General features: G+C 42.4%; 3 non-coding genes across 3 annotated transcripts; all 3 read right to left on the reverse strand.

The window, feature by feature from the left end:
* Positions 1 to 8096: 8096 nt before the first annotated feature.
* trnap-agg (transfer RNA proline (anticodon AGG)) lies at positions 8097 to 8184 on the reverse strand. The gene is given in 2 exon segments: positions 8097 to 8132; positions 8149 to 8184. It is a non-coding gene; the product is annotated as a tRNA-Pro (tRNA).
* Positions 8185 to 14254: 6070 nt separating this feature from the next.
* trnap-agg (transfer RNA proline (anticodon AGG)) lies at positions 14255 to 14342 on the reverse strand. Its single transcript is given in 2 exon segments — positions 14255 to 14290; positions 14307 to 14342. It is a non-coding gene; the product is annotated as a tRNA-Pro (tRNA).
* Positions 14343 to 17332: 2990 nt separating this feature from the next.
* On the reverse strand, positions 17333 to 17420 carry trnap-agg (transfer RNA proline (anticodon AGG)). The gene is given in 2 exon segments: positions 17333 to 17368; positions 17385 to 17420. It is a non-coding gene; the product is annotated as a tRNA-Pro (tRNA).
* Between the last annotated feature and the right edge of the window lie 6887 nt (positions 17421 to 24307).

Raw genomic sequence — 24307 nt, forward strand, 5'->3', positions numbered from 1 at the left:
GAGTGAGCGCGCATCTCAGGACCACGAGTGGCTGGGACGGTTTTTGAAGCCACAGGTGATTGACAGGCAGGAAGGACGGAGGGAAGTAAAATCAACCCAGACAAAAAGACAATTTAAAACATATATATATTTATCACAATAAGAAAATAAATAAATTTACAGTTCTATTGCAAAAAATTGAATTTGGTTTGATTTAAATAAATAAATAATTATTTCTTAATCTATATATTTTTGATTGAACGAAGGCTGTGCGACTGCATGAAATCCACTGGAAATCAGAGCGTGCAGTCAGTAAATACCCAAACACAGTAAGACCATGGTGTAAGACAAGCCACGAGGGAAGATATGGGGAACAAAGGCGATCTTTTAAAGTCGCGAGTGCCTTTCTGCTGGATCTGACAGCAGCTGCGTGTGCTATGAAAGAGCTCAAATGTAATAGAGCCCAGTGCTGGCAGAACAGAAAAGGCACATTTATTGTGAAAGTTAAAAAGTACGGATTGTTTGTAAATATACGTATAAATTAATATTTATATATATATCTGTATAAACAAAGTCAGTCAGTCAGTCATGTCTTGTCTTGTCTTGATTTGATTTGTGTTTGAAAATAAGGGGGTAGGAGCTCATCATTTCACACAGCCCAACCGCAAGCTCTCGCTAAAATCGCTATGTTTCTAACTTATATAATTTGCCTTCTTTCAGATGTGGAACAGCAAAATCCCACAGCAGATTCTTCTCCTGTCAGGCAGTCCTCGAATGTGTGTTCAATCAAATCAGTGTGGCTTCAAGTTGCATGTCATGCATTTTTTCTCCCATGACATGAAATGCACAGTAAGATCGCGCAGCACGTTTGCACACACTCCCTCGCTACACAAACACACCAACAAATTAAAATTCCTGCAACCTCCAAAGGCAGTTTTTGAAATTTGTAATTTAAAATCCGGGACAGACAGCACATTCCTTTTAAACAGATACATAATGATCCGATACTGATAGCAACCATTTTGGAGAGACAGAGAATGACCTCGGACAGACAGGACATCACCTTAAAAGCGATATAGAAACACAGTGAACAAAAACAAAGAATTCTGTAAAACTCAGCTGGTCGTGAACATTCTGTGGATGAAGAACCCGGGCTCACGTTCAGTCAGATGATCATTCCGATATTTTAAGAAAAATGTAAAGTTTACAGATTTCTTCCACGAAAATAGCGCCTGGAAAAAAATAGGCAGCGAGGAAGAACAAAAGGGAATGTCTGTGATACAGTGGAGCGTAGGAGTGATTGAATAATAAATGGCACAATGCGAAAAGGCAAAGTGGGTGGTAAGCGGGCAATAAAATAACAAAGGATGGACTAGAGCAGGTGTTAGTGGGAACAGCAGAACCATTAGCAGACAATGAGCGCGGCTTATGATCCGAGACGTTGAATCGAATGTTGAGGCCAGAACACAATAACATGCCTGGAATGTAGGGTCTGAAAGCCTTTTAATCAGACCAGGCAGCTTGCCCACCCCGGATTGATTTCCTGTACGGTTTAAATTCGGCAGCCAAGGGACTAAATCCAAAGCCAGCTTCTCCCATCTTTTCAGCGCTGGAGAAACAGGACGCACTCATATTAAGGGCAGAGTCTGTTTCACGTTGAAGTTGAGATTGACGCTGAATGTATCCATATCCCAATGGAGGTGAGCTCATGCGTGCAGAACGGAAGATGGACTGATCAAGAATTGGCCAGAATCAAACACGGGTTTAGGTTGTCCAATGAGACACTGAGCCGAGCACATCTGAGATGCATGAACTTTACTCAGTTCGGTGAGTTTCACTTTGCTCCTGGGAATCTCCAGGATTTTTGGACGCTGTGTGAACAACGGCGCGCAATCAAACGTTTTAATTTGAAACATGTCGACCGGCTGAGAAGTGTTTTTTTGACTAAAAGTTGTCAGGGCTCGTCCGGGATTTGAACGCGGGACCTCTCGCATTTCAATTATTAAAACCCCTAAGCGAGAATCATACCCCTAGACCAACGAGCCGCCGACAGTAAGGGATCTAGCTCTCAGATTCTGACCTTCGTTTGCTATTCGGCCCATCGTCCCCCTCTCCATCGTCCTGCTCATGTTTTCCCTTTGATGAATAGATTATTCTTTGAGACATTACTTCACCAACGAGCTGCATTCTTGTCAGTAAAAGGTGAATTTGGCAATGAGGTTAAATGTGATTACGGAAAAAAACCGAGTGGAAACGGTTTAACACAATAACGACGAAGTTGAGGGCAGACTGGATCAGCAGTCCATTGCCTGAACTTCTCAGTCACCTTATCTCCTATTTACTGCAACGTCAGACATCCATCCCCTACTTTTTCCATTCAAACAGAAATAATGTGCACGAAAGTCTACTTCACCGCTTGTTTTGCCCGTGCAACCAGATCGACAGTGATGAAAATGTGCCATGAGCTTTTTAAAGCAAACAGCCTTCCTTTACTTTCGGTGAGTGACTGCACGAGATGGTTGGTTTTGAGGCAGAATCAAAATAAAGAATGTAAAATTTCACGCGGCAAGTTAGCTGACCGCGGCAGGACTCGAACCTGCAATCTTTTGATAACATCACAGTTACAATCGAAGTCAGACGACTTATCCATTAGGCCACGCGGCTGCTGCTGCTGGCATGAAATTTGTTGTTTTTTTTATACTGAGAGCAAATTTGGGACAAGGGATCTTTCAAGGAGTGGATTTATGAAAATATGGGCATATTTTGAGTAATGAACCGTTACGCTGCGATATGGATGTGCACGGACACAGGCAACGTCAATGTAGCTTGATTCACAACAGTTTAACAATCGGTTATCGCAACTGAAATCACACTCCTTTTAAAATATACAGGATGATCGCGATTATGAGAAAATACGTCTTAAAGGGGCAGTTGATGAACCGGAACTGACAACCATCCCGTTTGAACAGACACCGAATGATCCAGGACAGGAAGCACATCCATCTTACACAGCTGTAGAATGGGCCTTCACGGACAGCACTTCCCTTTCAAAAGATTAAAGTCGGATTTCTATCATTCCTGAAGGCAATTGTGCTGTGCGTGAGTGAGCGCGGATCTCAGGGCCACGAGTGGCTGGGACGGTTTTTGAAGCCACAGGTGATTGACAGGCAGGAAGGACGGAGGGAAGTAAAATCAACCCAGACAAAAAGACAATTTAAAACATATATATATTTATCACAATAAGAAAATAAATAAATTTACAGTTTTATTGCAAAAAATTGAATTTGGTTTGATTTAAATAAATAAATAATTATTTCTTAATCTATATATTTTTGATTGAACGAAGGCTGTGCGACTGCATGAAATCCACTGGAAATCAGAGCGTGCAGTCAGTAAATACCCAAACACAGTAAGACCATGGTGTAAGACAAGCCACGAGGGAAGATATGGGGAACAAAGGCGATCTTTTAAAGTCGCGAGTGCCTTTCTGCTGGATCTGACAGCAGCTGCGTGTGCTATGAAAGAGCTCAAATGTAATAGAGCCCAGTGCTGGCAGAACAGAAAAGGCACATTTATTGTGAAAGTTAAAAAGTACGGATTGTTTGTAAATATACGTATAAATTAATATTTATATATATATCTGTATAAACAAAGTCAGTCAGTCAGTCATGTCTTGTCTTGTCTTGATTTGATTTGTGTTTGAAAATAAGGGGGTAGGAGCTCATCATTTCACACAGCCCAACCGCAAGCTCTCGCTAAAATCGCTATGTTTCTAACTTATATAATTTGCCTTCTTTCAGATGTGGAACAGCAAAATCCCACAGCAGATTCTTCTCCTGTCAGGCAGTCCTCGAATGTGTGTTCAATCAAATCAGTGTGGCTTCAAGTTGCATGTCATGCATTTTTTCTCCCATGACATGAAATGCACAGTAAGATCGCGCAGCACGTTTGCACACACTCCCTCGCTACACAAACACACCAACAAATTAAAATTCCTGCAACCTCCAAAGGCAGTTTTTGAAATTTGTAATTTAAAATCCGGGACAGACAGCACATTCCTTTTAAACAGATACATAATGATCCGATACTGATAGCAACCATTTTGGAGAGACAGAGAATGACCTCGGACAGACAGGACATCACCTTAAAAGCGATACAGAAACACAGTGAACAAAAACAAAGAATTCTGTAAAACTCAGCTGGGCGTGAACATTCTGTGGATGAAGAACCCGGGCTCACGTTCAGTCAGATGATCATTCCGATATTTTAAGAAAAATGTAAAGTTTACAGATTTCTTCCACGAAAATAGCGCCTGGAAAAAAATAGGCAGCGAGGAAGGACAAAAGGGAATGTCTGTGATACAGTGGAGCGTAGGAGTGATTGAATAATAAATGGCACAATGCGAAAAGGCAAAGTGGGTGGTAAGCGGGCAATAAAATAACAAAGGATGGACTAGAGCAGGTGTTAGTGGGAACAGCAGAACCATTAGCAGACAATGAGCGCGGCTTATGATCCGAGACGTTGAATCGAATGTTGAGGCCAGAACACAATAACATGCCTGGAATGTAGGGTCTGAAAGCCTTTTAATCAGACCAGGCAGCTTGCCCACCCCGGATTGATTTCCTGTACGGTTTAAATTCGGCAGCCAAGGGACTAAATCCAAAGCCAGCTTCTCCCATCTTTTCAGCGCTGGAGAAACAGGACGCACTCATATTAAGGGCAGAGTCTGTTTCACGTTGAAGTTGAGATTGACGCTGAATGTATCCATATCCCAATGGAGGTGAGCTCATGCGTGCAGAACGGAAGATGGACTGATCAAGAATTGGCCAGAATCAAACACGGGTTTAGGTTGTCCAATGAGACACTGAGCCGAGCACATCTGAGATGCATGAACTTTACTCAGTTCGGTGAGTTTCACTTTGCTCCTGGGAATCTCCAGGATTTTTGGACGCTGTGTGAACAACGGCGCGCAATCAAACGTTTTAATTTGAAACATGTCGACCGGCTGAGAAGTGTTTTTTTGACTAAAAGTTGTCAGGGCTCGTCCGGGATTTGAACGCGGGACCTCTCGCATTTCAATTATTAAAACCCCTAAGCGAGAATCATACCCCTAGACCAACGAGCCGCCGACAGTAAGGGATCTAGCTCTCAGATTCTGACCTTCGTTTGCTATTCGGCCCATCGTCCCCCTCTCCATCGTCCTGCTCATGTTTTCCCTTTGATGAATAGATTATTCTTTGAGACATTACTTCACCAACGAGCTGCATTCTTGTCAGTAAAAGGTGAATTTGGCAATGAGGTTAAATGTGATTACGGAAAAAAACCGAGTGGAAACGGTTTAACACAATAACGACGAAGTTGAGGGCAGACTGGATCAGCAGTCCATTGCCTGAACTTCTCAGTCACCTTATCTCCTATTTACTGCAACGTCAGACATCCATCCCCTACTTTTTCCATTCAAACAGAAATAATGTGCACGAAAGTCTACTTCACCGCTTGTTTTGCCCGTGCAACCAGATCGACAGTGATGAAAATGTGCCATGAGCTTTTTAAAGCAAACAGCCTTCCTTTACTTTCGGTGAGTGACTGCACGAGATGGTTGGTTTTGAGGCAGAATCAAAATAAAGAATGTAAAATTTCACGCGGCAAGTTAGCTGACCGCGGCAGGACTCGAACCTGCAATCTTTTGATAACATCACAGTTACAATCGAAGTCAGACGACTTATCCATTAGGCCACGCGGCTGCTGCTGCTGGCATGAAATTTGTTGTTTTTTTTATACTGAGAGCAAATTTGGGACAAGGGATCTTTCAAGGAGTGGATTTATGAAAATATGGGCATATTTTGAGTAATGAACCGTTACGCTGCGATATGGATGTGCACGGACACAGGCAACGTCAATGTAGCTTGATTCACAACAGTTTAACAATCGGTTATCGCAACTGAAATCACACTCCTTTTAAAATATAAAGGATGATCGCGATTATGAGAAAATACGTCTTAAAGGGGCAGTTGATGAACCGGAACTGACAACCATCCCGTTTGAACAGACACCGAATGATCCAGGACAGGAAGCACATCCATCTTACACAGCTGTAGAATGGGCCTTCACGGACAGCACTTCCCTTTCAAAAGATTAAAGTCGGATTTCTATCATTCCTGAAGGCAATTGTGCTGTGCGTGAGTGAGCGCGGATCTCAGGGCCACGAGTGGCTGGGACGGTTTTTGAAGCCACAGGTGATTGACAGGCAGGAAGGACGGAGGGAAGTAAAATCAACCCAGACAAAAAGACAATTTAAAACATATATATATTTATCACAATAAGAAAATAAATAAATTTACAGTTTTATTGCAAAAAATTGAATTTGGTTTGATTTAAATAAATAAATAATTATTTCTTAATCTATATATTTTTGATTGAACGAAGGCTGTGCGACTGCATGAAATCCACTGGAAATCAGAGCGTGCAGTCAGTAAATACCCAAACACAGTAAGACCATGGTGTAAGACAAGCCACGAGGGAAGATATGGGGAACAAAGGCGATCTTTTAAAGTCGCGAGTGCCTTTCTGCTGGATCTGACAGCAGCTGCGTGTGCTATGAAAGAGCTCAAATGTAATAGAGCCCAGTGCTGGCAGAACAGAAAAGGCACATTTATTGTGAAAGTTAAAAAGTACGGATTGTTTGTAAATATACGTATAAATTAATATTTATATATATATCTGTATAAACAAAGTCAGTCAGTCAGTCATGTCTTGTCTTGTCTTGATTTGATTTGTGTTTGAAAATAAGGGGGTAGGAGCTCATCATTTCACACAGCCCAACCGCAAGCTCTCGCTAAAATCGCTATGTTTCTAACTTATATAATTTGCCTTCTTTCAGATGTGGAACAGCAAAATCCCACAGCAGATTCTTCTCCTGTCAGGCAGTCCTCGAATGTGTGTTCAATCAAATCAGTGTGGCTTCAAGTTGCATGTCATGCATTTTTTCTCCCATGACATGAAATGCACAGTAAGATCGCGCAGCACGTTTGCACACACTCCCTCGCTACACAAACACACCAACAAATTAAAATTCCTGCAACCTCCAAAGGCAGTTTTTGAAATTTGTAATTTAAAATCCGGGACAGACAGCACATTCCTTTTAAACAGATACATAATGATCCGATACTGATAGCAACCATTTTGGAGAGACAGAGAATGACCTCGGACAGACAGGACATCACCTTAAAAGCGATACAGAAACACAGTGAACAAAAACAAAGAATTCTGTAAAACTCAGCTGGGCGTGAACATTCTGTGGATGAAGAACCCGGGCTCACGTTCAGTCAGATGATCATTCCGATATTTTAAGAAAAATGTAAAGTTTACAGATTTCTTCCACGAAAATAGCGCCTGGAAAAAAATAGGCAGCGAGGAAGGACAAAAGGGAATGTCTGTGATACAGTGGAGCGTAGGAGTGATTGAATAATAAATGGCACAATGCGAAAAGGCAAAGTGGGTGGTAAGCGGGCAATAAAATAACAAAGGATGGACTAGAGCAGGTGTTAGTGGGAACAGCAGAAACATTAGCAGACAATGAGCGCAGCTTATGATCCGAGACGTTGAATCGAATGTTGAGGCCAGAACACAATAACATGCCTGGAATGTAGGGTCTGAACGCCTTTTAATCAGACCAGGCAGCTTGCCCACCCCGGATTGATTTCCTGTACGGTTTAAATTCGGCAGCCAAGGGACTAAATCCAAAGCCAGCTTCTCCCATCTTTTCAGCGCTGGAGAAACAGGACGCACTCATATTAAGGGCAGAGTCTGTTTCACGTTGAAGTTGAGATTGACGCTGAATGTATCCATATCCCAATGGAGGTGAGCTCATGCGTGCAGAACGGAAGATGGACTGATCAAGAATTGGCCAGAATCAAACACGGGTTTAGGTTGTCCAATGAGACACTGAGCCGAGCACATCTGAGATGCATGAACTTTACTCAGTTCGGTGAGTTTCACTTTGCTCCTGGGAATCTCCAGGATGTTTGGACGCTGTGTGAACAACGGCGCGCAATCAAACGTTTTAATTTGAAACATGTCGACCGGCTGAGAAGTGTTTTTTTGACTAAAAGTTGTCAGGGCTCGTCCGGGATTTGAACCCGGGACCTCTCGCATTTCAATTATTAAAACCCCTAAGCGAGAATCATACCCCTAGACCAACGAGCCGCCGACAGTAAGGGATCTAGCTCTCAGATTCTGACCTTCGTTTGCTATTCGGCCCATCGTCCCCCTCTCCATAGTCCTGCTCATGTTTTCCCTTTGATGAATAGATTATTCTTTGAGACATTACTTCACCAACGAGCTGCATTCTTGTCAGTAAAAGGTGAATTTGGCAATGTGGTTAAATGTGATTACGGAAAAAAACCGAGTGGAAACGGTTTAACACAATAACGACGAAGTTGAGGGCAGACTGGATCAGCAGTCCATTGCCTGAACTTCTCAGTCACCTTATCTCCTATTTACTGCAACGTCAGACATCCATCCCCTACTTTTTCCATTCAAACAGAAATAATGTGCACGAAAGTCTACTTCACCGCTTGTTTTGCCCGTGCAACCAGATCGACAGTGATGAAAATGTGCCATGAGCTTTTTAAAGCAAACAGCCTTCCTTTACTTTCGGTGAGTGACTGCACGAGATGGTTGGTTTTGAGGCAGAATCAAAATAAAGAATGTAAAATTTCACGCGGCAAGTTAGCTGACCGCGGCAGGACTCGAACCTGCAATCTTTTGATAACATCACAGTTACAATCGAAGTCAGACGACTTATCCATTAGGCCACGCGGCTGCTGCTGCTGGCATGAAATTTGTTGTTTTTTTTATACTGAGAGCAAATTTGGGACAAGGGATCTTTCAAGGAGTGGATTTATGAAAATATGGGCATATTTTGAGTAATGAACCGTTACGCTGCGATATGGATGTGCACGGACACAGGCAACGTCAATGTAGCTTGATACACAACAGTTTAACAATCGGTTATCGCAACTGAAATCACACTCCTTTTAAAATATACAGGATGATCGCGATTATGAGAAAATACGTCTTAAAGGGGCAGTTGATGAACCGGAACTGACAACCATCCCGTTTGAACAGACACCGAATGATCCAGGACAGGAAGCACATCCATCTTACACAGCTGTAGAATGGGCCTTCACGGACAGCACTTCCCTTTCAAAAGATTAAAGTCGGATTTCTATCATTCCTGAAGGCAATTGTGCTGTGCGTGAGTGAGCGCGGATCTCAGGACCACGAGTGGCTGGGACGGTTTTTGAAGCCACAGGTGCTTGACAGGCAGGAAGGACGGAGGGAAGTAAAATCAACCCAGACAAAAAGACAATTTAAAACATATATATATTTATCACAATAAGAAAATCAATAAATTTACAGTTTTATTGCAAAAAATTGAATTTAGTTTGATTTCAATAAAGAAATAATTATTTCTTAATCTATATGTTTTTGATTGAACGAAGGCTGTGCGACTGCTTGAAATCCACTGGAAATCAGGGCGTGCAGTCAGTAAATACACAAACAAGAAAGCCCATGGTGTAAGACAAGCCACGAGCGAAGATGTGGGGAACAAAGGCGATCTTTTAAAGTCGCGAGTGCCTTTCTGCTGGATCTGACAGCAGCTGCGTGTGCTGTGAAAGAGCTCAAATGCAATAGAGCCCAGTGCCGGTAGAACAGAAAAGGCACATTTATTTTGAAAGTTAAAAAGTATGGAATGTATGTTAATATACGCATATATAAATATTAATACATATATTTTATAAACAAAGTCAGTCAGTCAGTCATGTCTTGTCTTGTCTTGATTTGATTTGTATTTGAAAATAAGGAGGAAAGAGCTCATCATGTCACAAAGCCCATCCGCAAGCTCTCGCTCAAATCGCTATGTTTCTAACTTATATAATTTGCCTTCTTTCAGATGTGGAACAGCAAAATCCCACAGCAGATTCTTCTCCTGTCAGGCAGTCCTCGAATGTGTGTTCAATCAAATCAGTGTGGCTTCAAGTTGCATGTAATGCATTTTTTCTCCCATGACATGAAATGCACAGTAAGATCGCGCAGCACGTTTGCACACACTCCCTCGCTACAGAAACACACCAACAAACTAAAATTCCTGCAACCTCCAAAGGCAGTTTTTGAAATTTGTAATTTAAAATCCGGGACAGACAGCACATTCCTTTTAAACAGATACATAATGATCCGATACTGATAGCAACCATTTTGGAGAGACAGAGAATGACCTCGGACAGACAGGACATCACCTTAAAAGCGATACAGAAACACAGTGAACAAAAACAAAGAATTCTGTAAAACTCAGCTGGGCGTGAACATTCTGTGGATGAAGAACCCGGGCTCACGTTCAGTCAGATGATCATTCCGATATTTTAAGAAAAATGTAAAGTTTACAGATTTCTTCCACGAAAATAGCGCCTGGAAAAAAATAGGCAGCGAGGAAGGACAAAAGGGAATGTCTGTGATACAGTGGAGCGTAGGAGTGATTGAATAATAAATGGCACAATGCGAAAAGGCAAAGTGGGTGGTAAGCGGGCAATAAAATAACAAAGGATGGACTAGAGCAGGTGTTAGTGGGAACAGCAGAACCATTAGCAGACAATGAGCGCGGCTTATGATCCGAGACGTTGAATCGAATGTTGAGGCCAGAACACAATAACATGCCTGGAATGTAGGGTCTGAAAGCCTTTTAATCAGACCAGGCAGCTTGCCCACCCCGGATTGATTTCCTGTACGGTTTAAATTCGGCAGCCAAGGGACTAAATCCAAAGCCAGCTTCTCCCATCTTTTCAGCGCTGGAGAAACAGGACGCACTCATATTAAGGGCAGAGTCTGTTTCACGTTGAAGTTGAGATTGACGCTGAATGTATCCATATCCCAATGGAGGTGAGCTCATGCGTGCAGAACGGAAGATGGACTGATCAAGAATTGGCCAGAATCAAACACGGGTTTAGGTTGTCCAATGAGACACTGAGCCGAGCACATCTGAGATGCATGAACTTTACTCAGTTCGGTGAGTTTCACTTTGCTCCTGGGAATCTCCAGGATTTTTGGACGCTGTGTGAACAACGGCGCGCAATCAAACGTTTTAATTTGAAACATGTCGACCGGCTGAGAAGTGTTTTTTTGACTAAAAGTTGTCAGGGCTCGTCCGGGATTTGAACGCGGGACCTCTCGCATTTCAATTATTAAAACCCCTAAGCGAGAATCATACCCCTAGACCAACGAGCCGCCGACAGTAAGGGATCTAGCTCTCAGATTCTGACCTTCGTTTGCTATTCGGCCCATCGTCCCCCTCTCCATCGTCCTGCTCATGTTTTCCCTTTGATGAATAGATTATTCTTTGAGACATTACTTCACCAACGAGCTGCATTCTTGTCAGTAAAAGGTGAATTTGGCAATGAGGTTAAATGTGATTACGGAAAAAAACCGAGTGGAAACGGTTTAACACAATAACGACGAAGTTGAGGGCAGACTGGATCAGCAGTCCATTGCCTGAACTTCTCAGTCACCTTATCTCCTATTTACTGCAACGTCAGACATCCATCCCCTACTTTTTCCATTCAAACAGAAATAATGTGCACGAAAGTCTACTTCACCGCTTGTTTTGCCCGTGCAACCAGATCGACAGTGATGAAAATGTGCCATGAGCTTTTTAAAGCAAACAGCCTTCCTTTACTTTCGGTGAGTGACTGCACGAGATGGTTGGTTTTGAGGCAGAATCAAAATAATGAATGTAAAATTTCACGCGGCAAGTTAGCTGACCGCGGCAGGACTCGAACCTGCAATCTTTTGATAACATCACAGTTACAATCGAAGTCAGACGACTTATCCATTAGGCCACGCGGCTGCTGCTGCTGGCATGAAATTTGTTGTTTTTTTTATACTGAGAGCAAATTTGGGACAAGGGATCTTTCAAGGAGTGGATTTATGAAAATATGGGCATATTTTGAGTAATGAACCGTTACGCTGCGATATGGATGTGCACGGACACAGGCAACGTCAATGTAGCTTGATTCACAACAGTTTAACAATCGGTTATCGCAACTGAAATCACACTCCTTTTAAAATATACAGGATGATCGCGATTATGAGAAAATACGTCTTAAAGGGGCAGTTGATGAACCGGAACTGACAACCATCCCGTTTGAACAGACACCGAATGATCCAGGACAGGAAGCACATCCATCTTACACAGCTGTAGAATGGGCCTTCACGGACAGCACTTCCCTTTCAAAAGATTAAAGTCGGATTTCTATCATTCCTGAAGGCAATTGTGCTGTGCGTGAGTGAGCGCGGATCTCAGGGCCACGAGTGGCTGGGACGGTTTTTGAAGCCACAGGTGATTGACAGGCAGGAAGGACGGAGGGAAGTAAAATCAACCCAGACAAAAAGACAATTTAAAACATATATATATTTATCACAATAAGAAAATAAATAAATTTACAGTTTTATTGCAAAAAATTGAATTTGGTTTGATTTAAATAAATAAATAATTATTTCTTAATCTATATATTTTTGATTGAACGAAGGCTGTGCGACTGCATGAAATCCACTGGAAATCAGAGCGTGCAGTCAGTAAATACCCAAACACAGTAAGACCATGGTGTAAGACAAGCCACGAGGGAAGATATGGGGAACAAAGGCGATCTTTTAAAGTCGCGAGTGCCTTTCTGCTGGATCTGACAGCAGCTGCGTGTGCTATGAAAGAGCTCAAATGTAATAGAGCCCAGTGCTGGCAGAACAGAAAAGGCACATTTATTGTGAAAGTTAAAAAGTACGGATTGTTTGTAAATATACGTATAAATTAATATTTATATATATATCTGTATAAACAAAGTCAGTCAGTCAGTCATGTCTTGTCTTGTCTTGATTTGATTTGTGTTTGAAAATAAGGGGGTAGGAGCTCATCATTTCACACAGCCCAACCGCAAGCTCTCGCTAAAATCGCTATGTTTCTAACTTATATAATTTGCCTTCTTTCAGATGTGGAACAGCAAAATCCCACAGCAGATTCTTCTCCTGTCAGGCAGTCCTCGAATGTGTGTTCAATCAAATCAGTGTGGCTTCAAGTTGCATGTCATGCATTTTTTCTCCCATGACATGAAATGCACAGTAAGATCGCGCAGCACGTTTGCACACACTCCCTCGCTACACAAACACACCAACAAATTAAAATTCCTGCAACCTCCAAAGGCAGTTTTTGAAATTTGTAATTTAAAATCCGGGACAGACAGCACATTCCTTTTAAACAGATACATAATGATCCGATACTGATAGCAACCATTTTGGAGAGACAGAGAATGACCTCGGACAGACAGGACATCACCTTAAAAGCGATACAGAAACACAGTGAACAAAAACAAAGAATTCTGTAAAACTCAGCTGGGCGTGAACATTCTGTGGATGAAGAACCCGGGCTCACGTTCAGTCAGATGATCATTCCGATATTTTAAGAAAAATGTAAAGTTTACAGATTTCTTCCACGAAAATAGCGCCTGGAAAAAAATAGGCAGCGAGGAAGGACAAAAGGGAATGTCTGTGATACAGTGGAGCGTAGGAGTGATTGAATAATAAATGGCACAATGCGAAAAGGCAAAGTGGGTGGTAAGCGGGCAATAAAATAACAAAGGATGGACTAGAGCAGGTGTTAGTGGGAACAGCAGAAACATTAGCAGACAATGAGCGCAGCTTATGATCCGAGACGTTGAATCGAATGTTGAGGCCAGAACACAATAACATGCCTGGAATGTAGGGTCTGAACGCCTTTTAATCAGACCAGGCAGCTTGCCCACCCCGGATTGATTTCCTGTACGGTTTAAATTCGGCAGCCAAGGGACTAAATCCAAAGCCAGCTTCTCCCATCTTTTCAGCGCTGGAGAAACAGGACGCACTCATATTAAGGGCAGAGTCTGTTTCACGTTGAAGTTGAGATTGACGCTGAATGTATCCATATCCCAATGGAGGTGAGCTCATGCGTGCAGAACGGAAGATGGACTGATCAAGAATTGGCCAGAATCAAACACGGGTTTAGGTTGTCCAATGAGACACTGAGCCGAGCACATCTGAGATGCATGAACTTTACTCAGTTCGGTGAGTTTCACTTTGCTCCTGGGAATCTCCAGGATGTTTGGACGCTGTGTGAACAACGGCGCGCAATCAAACGTTTTAATTTGAAACATGTCGACCGGCTGAGAAGTGTTTTTTTGACTAAAAGTTGTCAGGGCTCGTCCGGGATTTGAACCCGGGACCTCTCGCATTTCAATTATTAAAACCCCTAAGCGAGAATCATACCCCTAGACCAACGAGCCGCCGACAGTAAGGGATCTAGCTCTCAGATTCTGACCTTCGTTTGCTATTCGGCCCATCGTCCCCCTCTCCATAGTCCTGCTCATGTTTTCCCTTTGATGAATAGATTATTCTTTGAGACATTACTTCACCAACGAGCTGCATTCTTGTCAGTAAAAGGTGAATTTGGCAATGTGGTTAAATGTGATTACGGAAAAAAACCGAGTGGAAACGGTTTAACACAATAACGACGAAGTTGAGGGCAGACTGGATCAGCAGTCCATTGCCTGAACTTCTCAGTCACCTTATCTCCTATTTACTGCAACGTCAGACATCCATCCCCTACTTTTTCCATTCAAACAGAAATAATGTGCACGAAAGTCTACTTCACCGCTTGTTTTGCCCGTGCAACCAGATCGACAGTGATGAAAATGTGCCATGAGCTTTTTAAAGCAAACAGCCTTCCTTTACTTTCGGTGAGTGACTGCACGAGATGGTTGGTTTTGAGGCAGAATCAAAATAAAGAATGTAAAATTTCACGCGGCAAGTTAGCTGACCGCGGCAGGACTCGAACCTGCAATCTTTTGATAACATCACAGTTACAATCGAAGTCAGACGACTTATCCATTAGGCCACGCGGCTGCTGCTGCTGGCATGAAATTTGTTGTTTTTTTTATACTGAGAGCAAATTTGGGACAAGGGATCTTTCAAGGAGTGGATTTATGAAAATATGGGCATATTTTGAGTAATGAACCGTTACGCTGCGATATGGATGTGCACGGACACAGGCAACGTCAATGTAGCTTGATACACAACAGTTTAACAATCGGTTATCGCAACTGAAATCACACTCCTTTTAAAATATACAGGATGATCGCGATTATGAGAAAATACGTCTTAAAGGGGCAGTTGATGAACCGGAACTGACAACCATCCCGTTTGAACAGACACCGAATGATCCAGGACAGGAAGCACATCCATCTTACACAGCTGTAGAATGGGCCTTCACGGACAGCACTTCCCTTTCAAAAGATTAAAGTCGGATTTCTATCATTCCTGAAGGCAATTGTGCTGTGCGTGAGTGAGCGCGGATCTCAGGACCACGAGTGGCTGGGACGGTTTTTGAAGCCACAGGTGCTTGACAGGCAGGAAGGACGGAGGGAAGTAAAATCAACCCAGACAAAAAGACAATTTAAAACATATATATATTTATCACAATAAGAAAATCAATAAATTTACAGTTTTATTGCAAAAAATTGAATTTAGTTTGATTTCAATAAAGAAATAATTATTTCTTAATCTATATGTTTTTGATTGAACGAAGGCTGTGCGACTGCTTGAAATCCACTGGAAATCAGGGCGTGCAGTCAGTAAATACACAAACAAGAAAGCCCATGGTGTAAGACAAGCCACGAGCGAAGATGTGGGGAACAAAGGCGATCTTTTAAAGTCGCGAGTGCCTTTCTGCTGGATCTGACAGCAGCTGCGTGTGCTGTGAAAGAGCTCAAATGCAATAGAGCCCAGTGCCGGTAGAACAGAAAAGGCACATTTATTTTGAAAGTTAAAAAGTATGGAATGTATGTTAATATACGCATATATAAATATTAATACATATATTTTATAAACAAAGTCAGTCAGTCAGTCATGTCTTGTCTTGTCTTGATTTGATTTGTATTTGAAAATAAGGAGGAAAGAGCTCATCATGTCACAAAGCCCATCCGCAAGCTCTCGCTCAAATCGCTATGTTTCTAACTTATATAATTTGCCTTCTTTCAGATGTGGAACAGCAAAATCCCACAGCAGATTCTTCTCCTGTCAGGCAGTCCTCGAATGTGTGTTCAATCAAATCAGTGTGGCTTCAAGTTGCATGTAATGCATTTTTTCTCCCATGACATGAAATGCACAGTAAGATCGCGCAGCACGTTTGCACACACTCCCTCGCTACAGAAACACACCAACAAACTAAAATTCCTGCAACCTCCAAAGGCAGTTTTTGAAATTTGTAATTTAAAATCCGGGACAGACAGCACATTCCTTTTAAACAGATACATAATGATCCGATACTGATAGCAACCATTTTGGAGAGACAGAGAATGACCTCGGACAGACAGGACATCACCTTAAAAGCGATACAGAAACACAGTGAACAAAAACAAAGAATTCTGTAAAACTCAGCTGGGCGTGAACATTCTGTGGATGAAGAACCCGGGCTCACGTTCAGTCAGATGATCATTCCGATATTTTAAGAAAAATGTAAAGTTTACAGATTTCTTCCACGAAAATAGCGCCTGGAAAAAAATAGGCAGCGAGGAAGGACAAAAGGGAATGTCTGTGATACAGTGGAGCGTAGGAGTGATTGAATAATAAATGGCACAATGCGAAAAGGCAAAGTGGGTGGTAAGCGGGCAATAAAATAACAAAGGATGGACTAGAGCAGGTGTTAGTGGGAACAGCAGAAACATTAGCAGACAATGAGCGCAGCTTATGATCCGAGACGTTGAATCGAATGTTGAGGCCAGAACACAATAACATGCCTGGAATGTAGGGTCTGAACGCCTTTTAATCAGACCAGGCAGCTTGCCCACCCCGGATTGATTTCCTGTACGGTTTAAATTCGGCAGCCAAGGGACTAAATCCAAAGCCAGCTTCTCCCATCTTTTCAGCGCTGGAGAAACAGGACGCACTCATATTAAGGGCAGAGTCTGTTTCACGTTGAAGTTGAGATTGACGCTGAATGTATCCATATCCCAATGGAGGTGAGCTCATGCGTGCAGAACGGAAGATGGACTGATCAAGAATTGGCCAGAATCAAACACGGGTTTAGGTTGTCCAATGAGACACTGAGCCGAGCACATCTGAGATGCATGAACTTTACTCAGTTCGGTGAGTTTCACTTTGCTCCTGGGAATCTCCAGGATGTTTGGACGCTGTGTGAACAACGGCGCGCAATCAAACGTTTTAATTTGAAACATGTCGACCGGCTGAGAAGTGTTTTTTTGACTAAAAGTTGTCAGGGCTCGTCCGGGATTTGAACCCGGGACCTCTCGCATTTCAATTATTAAAACCCCTAAGCGAGAATCATACCCCTAGACCAACGAGCCGCCGACAGTAAGGGATCTAGCTCTCAGATTCTGACCTTCGTTTGCTATTCGGCCCATCGTCCCCCTCTCCATAGTCCTGCTCATGTTTTCCCTTTGATGAATAGATTATTCTTTGAGACATTACTTCACCAACGAGCTGCATTCTTGTCAGTAAAAGGTGAATTTGGCAATGTGGTTAAATGTGATTACGGAAAAAAACCGAGTGGAAACGGTTTAACACAATAACGACGAAGTTGAGGGCAGACTGGATCAGCAGTCCATTGCCTGAACTTCTCAGTCACCTTATCTCCTTTTTACTGCAACGTCAGACATCCATCCCCTACTTTTTCCATTCAAACAGAAATAATGTGCACGAAAGTCTACTTCACCGCTTGTTTTGCCCGTGCAACCAGATCGACAGTGATGAAAATGTGCCATGAGCTTTTTAAAGCAAACAGCCTTCATTTACTTTCGGTGAGTGACTGCACGAGATGGTTGGTTTTGAGGCAGAATCAAAATAAAGAATGTAAAATTTCACGCGGCAAGTTAGCTGACCGCGGCAGGACTCGAACCTGCAATCTTTTGATAACATCACAGTTACAATCGAAGTCAGACGACTTATCCATTAGGCCACGCGGCTGCTGCTGCTGGCATGAAATTTGTTGTTTTTTTTATACTGAGAGCAAATTTGGGACAAGGGATCTTTCAAGGAGTGGATTTATGAAAATATGGGCATATTTTGAGTAATGAACCGTTACGCTGCGATATGGATGTGCACGGACACAGGCAACGTCAATGTAGCTTGATACACAACAGTTTAACAATCGGTTATCGCAACTGAAATCACACTCCTTTTAAAATATACAGGATGATCGCGATTATGAGAAAATACGTCTTAAAGGGGCAGTTGATGAACCGGAACTGACAACCATCCCGTTTGAACAGACACCGAATGATCCAGGACAGGAAGCACATCCATCTTACACAGCTGTAGAATGGGCCTTCACGGACAGCACTTCCCTTTCAAAAGATTAAAGTCGGATTTCTATCATTCCTGAAGGCAATTGTGCTGTGCGTGAGTGAGCGCGGATCTCAGGACCACGAGTGGCTGGGACGGTTTTTGAAGCCACAGGTGATTGACAGGCAGGAAGGACGGAGGGAAGTAAAATCAACCCAGACAAAAAGACAATTTAAAACATATATATATTTATCACAATAAGAAAATCAATAAATTTACAGTTTTATTGCAAAAAATTGAATTTAGTTTGATTTCAATAAAGAAATAATTATTTCTTAATCTATATGTTTTTGATTGAACGAAGGCTGTGCGACTGCTTGAAATCCACTGGAAATCAGGGCGTGCAGTCAGTAAATACTCAAACAAGTAAACCCATGGTGTAAGACAAGCCACGAGCGAAGATGTGGGGAACAAAGGCGATCTTTTAAAGTCGCGAGTGCCTTTCTGCTGGATCTGACAGCAGCTGCGTGTGCTGTGAAAGAGCTCAAATGCAATAGAGCCCAGTGCCGGTAGAACAGAAAAGGCACATTTATTTTCAAAGTTAAAAAGTATGGAATGTATGTTAATATACGCATATATAAATATTAATACATATATTTATATAAACAAAGTCAGTCAGTCAGTCATGTCTTGTCTTGTCTTGATTTGATTTGTATTTGAAAATAAGGAGGAAAGAGCTCATCATGTCACAAAGCCCATCCGCAAGCTCTCGCTCAAATCGCTATGTTTCTAACTTATATAATTTGCCTTCTTTCAGATGCGGAACAGCAAAATACCACAGCAGATTCTTCTCCTGTCAGGCAGTCCTCGAATGTGTGTTCAATCAAATCAGTGTGGCTTCAAGTTGCATGTAATGCATTTTTTCTCCCATGACATGAAATGCACAGTAAGATCGCGCAGCACGTTTGCACACACTCCCTCGCTACAGAAACACACCAACAAACTAAAATTCCTGCAACCTCCAAAGGCAGTTTTTGAAATTTGTAATTTAAAATCCGGGACAGACAGCACATTCCTTTTAAACAGATACATAATGATCCGATACTGATAGCAACCATTTTGGAGAGACAGAGAATGACCTCGGACAGACAGGACATCACCTTAAAAGCGATATAGAAACACAATGAACAAAAACAAAGAATTCTGTAAAACTCAGCTGGTCGTGAACATTCTGTGGATGAAGAACCCGGGCTCACGTTCAGTCAGATGATCATTCCGATATTTTAAGAATAATGTAAAGTTTACAGATTTCTTCCACGAAAATAGCGCCTGGAAAAAAATAGGCAGCGAGGAAGGACAAAAGGGAATGTCTGTGATACAGTGGAGCGTAGGAGTGATTGAATAATAAATGGCACAATGCGAAAAGGCAAAGTGGGTGGTAAGCGGGCAATAAAATAACAAAGGATGGACTAGAGCAGGTGTTAGTGGGAACAGCAGAACCATTAGCAGACAATGAGCGCGGCTTATGATCCGAGACGTTGAATCGAATGTTGAGGCCAGAACACAATAACATGCCTGGAATGTAGGGTCTGAAAGCCTTTTAATCAGACCAGGCAGCTTGCCCACCCCGGATTGATTTCCTGTACGGTTTAAATTCGGCAGCCAAGGGACTAAATCCAAAGCCAGCTTCTCCCATCTTTTCAGCGCTGGAGAAACAGGACGCACTCATATTAAGGGCAGAGTCTGTTTCACGTTGAAGTTGAGATTGACGCTGAATGTATCCATATCCCAATGGAGGTGAGCTCATGCGTGCAGAACGGAAGATGGACTGATCAAGAATTGGCCAGAATCAAACACGGGTTTAGGTTGTCCAATGAGACACTGAGCCGAGCACATCTGAGATGCATGAACTTTACTCAGTTCGGTGAGTTTCACTTTGCTCCTGGGAATCTCCAGGATTTTTGGACGCTGTGTGAACAACGGCGCGCAATCAAACGTTTTAATTTGAAACATGTCGACCGGCTGAGAAGTGTTTTTTTGACTAAAAGTTGTCAGGGCTCGTCCGGGATTTGAACCCGGGACCTCTCGCATTTCAATTATTAAAACCCCTAAGCGAGAATCATACCCCTAGACCTACGAGCCGCCGACAGTAAGGGATCTAGCTCTCAGATTCTGACCTTCGTTTGCTATTCGGCCCATCGTCCCCCTCTCCATAGTCCTGCTCATGTTTTCCCTTTGATGAATAGATTATTCTTTGAGACATTACTTCACCAACGAGCTGCATTCTTGTCAGTAAAAGGTGAATTTGGCAATGTGGTTAAATGTGATTACGGAAAAAAACCGAGTGGAAACGGTTTAACACAATAACGACGAAGTTGAGGGCAGACTGGATCAGCAGTCCATTGCCTGAACTTCTCAGTCACCTTATCTCCTATTTACTGCAACGTCAGACATCCATCCCCTACTTTTTCCATTCAAACAGAAATAATGTGCACGAAAGTCTACTTCACCGCTTGTTTTGCCCGTGCAACCAGATCGACAGTGATGAAAATGTGCCATGAGCTTTTTAAAGCATACAGCCTTCCTTTACTTTCGGTGAGTGACTGCACGAGATGGTTGGTTTTGAGGCAGAATCAAAATAAAGAATGTAAAATTTCACGCGGCAAGTTAGCTGACCGCGGCAGGACTCGAACCTGCAATCTTTTGATAACATCACAGTTACAATCGAAGTCAGACGACGTATCCATTAGGCCACGCGGCTGCTGCTGCTGGCATGAAATTTGTTGTTTTTTTTATACTGAGAGCAAATTTGGGACAAGGGATCTTTCAAGGAGTGGATTTATGAAAATATGGGCATATTTTGAGTAATGAACCGTTACGCTGCGATATGGATGTGCACGGACACAGGCAACGTCAATGTAGCTTGATACACAACAGTTTAACAATCGGTTATCGCAACTGAAATCACACTCCTTTTAAAATATACAGGATGATCGCGATTATGAGAAAATACGTCTTAAAGGGGCAGTTGATGAACCGGAACTGACAACCATCCCGTTTGAACAGACACCGAATGATCCAGGACAGGAAGCACATCCATCTTACACAGCTGTAGAATGGGCCTTCACGGACAGCACTTCCCTTTCAAAAGATTAAAGTCGGATTTCTATCATTCCTGAAGGCAATTGTGCTGTGCGTGAGTGAGCGCGGATCTCAGGACCACGAGTGGCTGGGACGGTTTTTGAAGCCACAGGTGATTGACAGGCAGGAAGGACGGAGGGAAGTAAAATCAACCCAGACAAAAAGACAATTTAAAACATATATATATTTATCACAATAAGAAAATCAATAAATTTACAGTTTTATTGCAAAAAATTGAATTTAGTTTGATTTCAATAAAGAAATAATTATTTCTTAATCTATATGTTTTTGATTGAACGAAGGCTGTGCGACTGCTTGAAATCCACTGGAAATCAGGGCGTGCAGTCAGTAAATACTCAAACAAGTAAACCCATGGTGTAAGACAAGCCACGAGCGAAGATGTGGGGAACAAAGGCGATCTTTTAAAGTCGCGAGTGCCTTTCTGCTGGATCTGACAGCAGCTGCGTGTGCTGTGAAAGAGCTCAAATGCAATAGAGCCCAGTGCCGGTAGAACAGAAAAGGCACATTTATTTTGAAAGTTAAAAAGTATGGAATGTATGTTAATATACGCATATATAAATATTAATACATATATTTATATAAACAAAGTCAGTCAGTCAGTCATGTCTTGTCTTGTCTTGATTTGATTTGTATTTGAAAATAAGGAGGAAAGAGCTCATCATGTCACAAAGCCCATCCGCAAGCTCTCGCTCAAATCGCTATGTTTCTAACTTATATAATTTGCCTTCTTTCAGATGCGGAACAGCAAAATACCACAGCAGATTCTTCTCCTGTCAGGCAGTCCTCGAATGTGTGTTCAATCAAATCAGTGTGGCTTCAAGTTGCATGTAATGCATTTTTTCTCCCATGACATGAAATGCACAGTAAGATCGCGCAGCACGTTTGCACACACTCCCTCGCTACAGAAACACACCAACAAACTAAAATTTCTGCAATTTCCAAAGGCAGTTTTTGAAATTTGTAATTTAAAATCCGGGACAGACAGCACATTCCTTTTAAACAGATACATAATGATCCGATACTGATAGCAACCATTTTGGAGAGACAGAGAATGACCTCGGACAGACAGGACATCACCTTAAAAGCGATATAGAAACACAATGAACAAAAACAAAGAATTCTGTAAAACTCAGCTGGTCGTGAACATTCTGTGGATGAAGAACCCGGGCTCACGTTCAGTCAGATGATCATTCCGATATTTTAAGAATAATGTAAAGTTTACAGATTTCTTCCACGAAAATAGCGCCTGGAAAAAAATAGGCAGCGAGGAAGGACAAAAGGGAATGTCTGTGATACAGTGGAGCGTAGGAGTGATTGAATAATAAATGGCACAATGCGAAAAGGCAAAGTGGGTGGTAAGCGGGCAATAAAATAACAAAGGATGGACTAGAGCAGGTGTTAGTGGGAACAGCAGAACCATTAGCAGACAATGAGCGCGGCTTATGATCCGAGACGTTGAATCGAATGTTGAGGCCAGAACACAATAACATGCCTGGAATGTAGGGTCTGAAAGCCTTTTAATCAGACCAGGCAGCTTGCCCACCCCGGATTGATTTCCTGTACGGTTTAAATTCGGCAGCCAAGGGACTAAATCCAAAGCCAGCTTCTCCCATCTTTTCAGCGCTGGAGAAACAGGACGCACTCATATTAAGGGCAGAGTCTGTTTCACGTTGAAGTTGAGATTGACGCTGAATGTATCCATATCCCAATGGAGGTGAGCTCATGCGTGCAGAACGGAAGATGGACTGATCAAGAATTGGCCAGAATCAAACACGGGTTTAGGTTGTCCAATGAGACACTGAGCCGAGCACATCTGAGATGCATGAACTTTACTCAGTTCGGTGAGTTTCACTTTGCTCCTGGGAATCTCCAGGATTTTTGGACGCTGTGTGAACAACGGCGCGCAATCAAACGTTTTAATTTGAAACATGTCGACCGGCTGAGAAGTGTTTTTTTGACTAAAAGTTGTCAGGGCTCGTCCGGGATTTGAACCCGGGACCTCTCACATTTCAATTATTAAAACCCCTAAGCGAGAATCATGCCCCTAGACCAACGAGCCGCCGACAGTAAGGGATCTAGCTCTCAGATTCTGACCTTCGTTTGCTATTCGGCCCATCGTCCCCCTCTCCATAGTCCTGCTCATGTTTTCCCTTTGATGAATAGATTATTCTTTGAGACATTACTTCACCAACGAGCTGCATTCTTGTCAGTAAAAGGTGAATTTGGCAATGAGGTTAAATGTGATTGCAGAAAAAAAACGAGTGGAAACGGTTTAACACAATAACGACGAAGTTGAGGGCATACTGGATCAGCTGTCCTTTGCCTGAACTTCTCAGTCACCTTATCTCCTATTTACTGCAACGTCAGACATCCATCCCTTACTTTTTGCATTTAAACAGAAATAATGTGCACGAAAGTCTACTTCACCGCTTGTTTTGCCCTTCAACCAGATCGACAGTGATGAAAATGTGCCATGAGCTTTTTAAAGCAAACAGCCTTCCTTTACTTTCGGTGAGTGACTGCACGAGATGGTTGGTTTTGAGGCAGAATCAAAATAAAGAATATAAAATTTCACGCGGCAATTTAGCTGACCGCGGCAGGACTCGAACCTGCAATCTTTTCATAACATCACAGTTGCAATCGAAGTCAGATGACTTATCCATTAGGCCATGCGGCCGCTGCTGCTGGCATGAAATTTCTTATTTTTTTATACTGAGAGCAAATTTGGGACATGGGATCTTTCAAGGAGTGGATTTATGAAAATATGGGAATATTTTGAGTAATAAAT

This window comes from Pristiophorus japonicus, unplaced genomic scaffold (genome assembly GCF_044704955.1).
Source record: "Pristiophorus japonicus isolate sPriJap1 unplaced genomic scaffold, sPriJap1.hap1 HAP1_SCAFFOLD_170, whole genome shotgun sequence".
Lineage (NCBI taxonomy): Eukaryota > Metazoa > Chordata > Chondrichthyes > Pristiophoridae > Pristiophorus > Pristiophorus japonicus.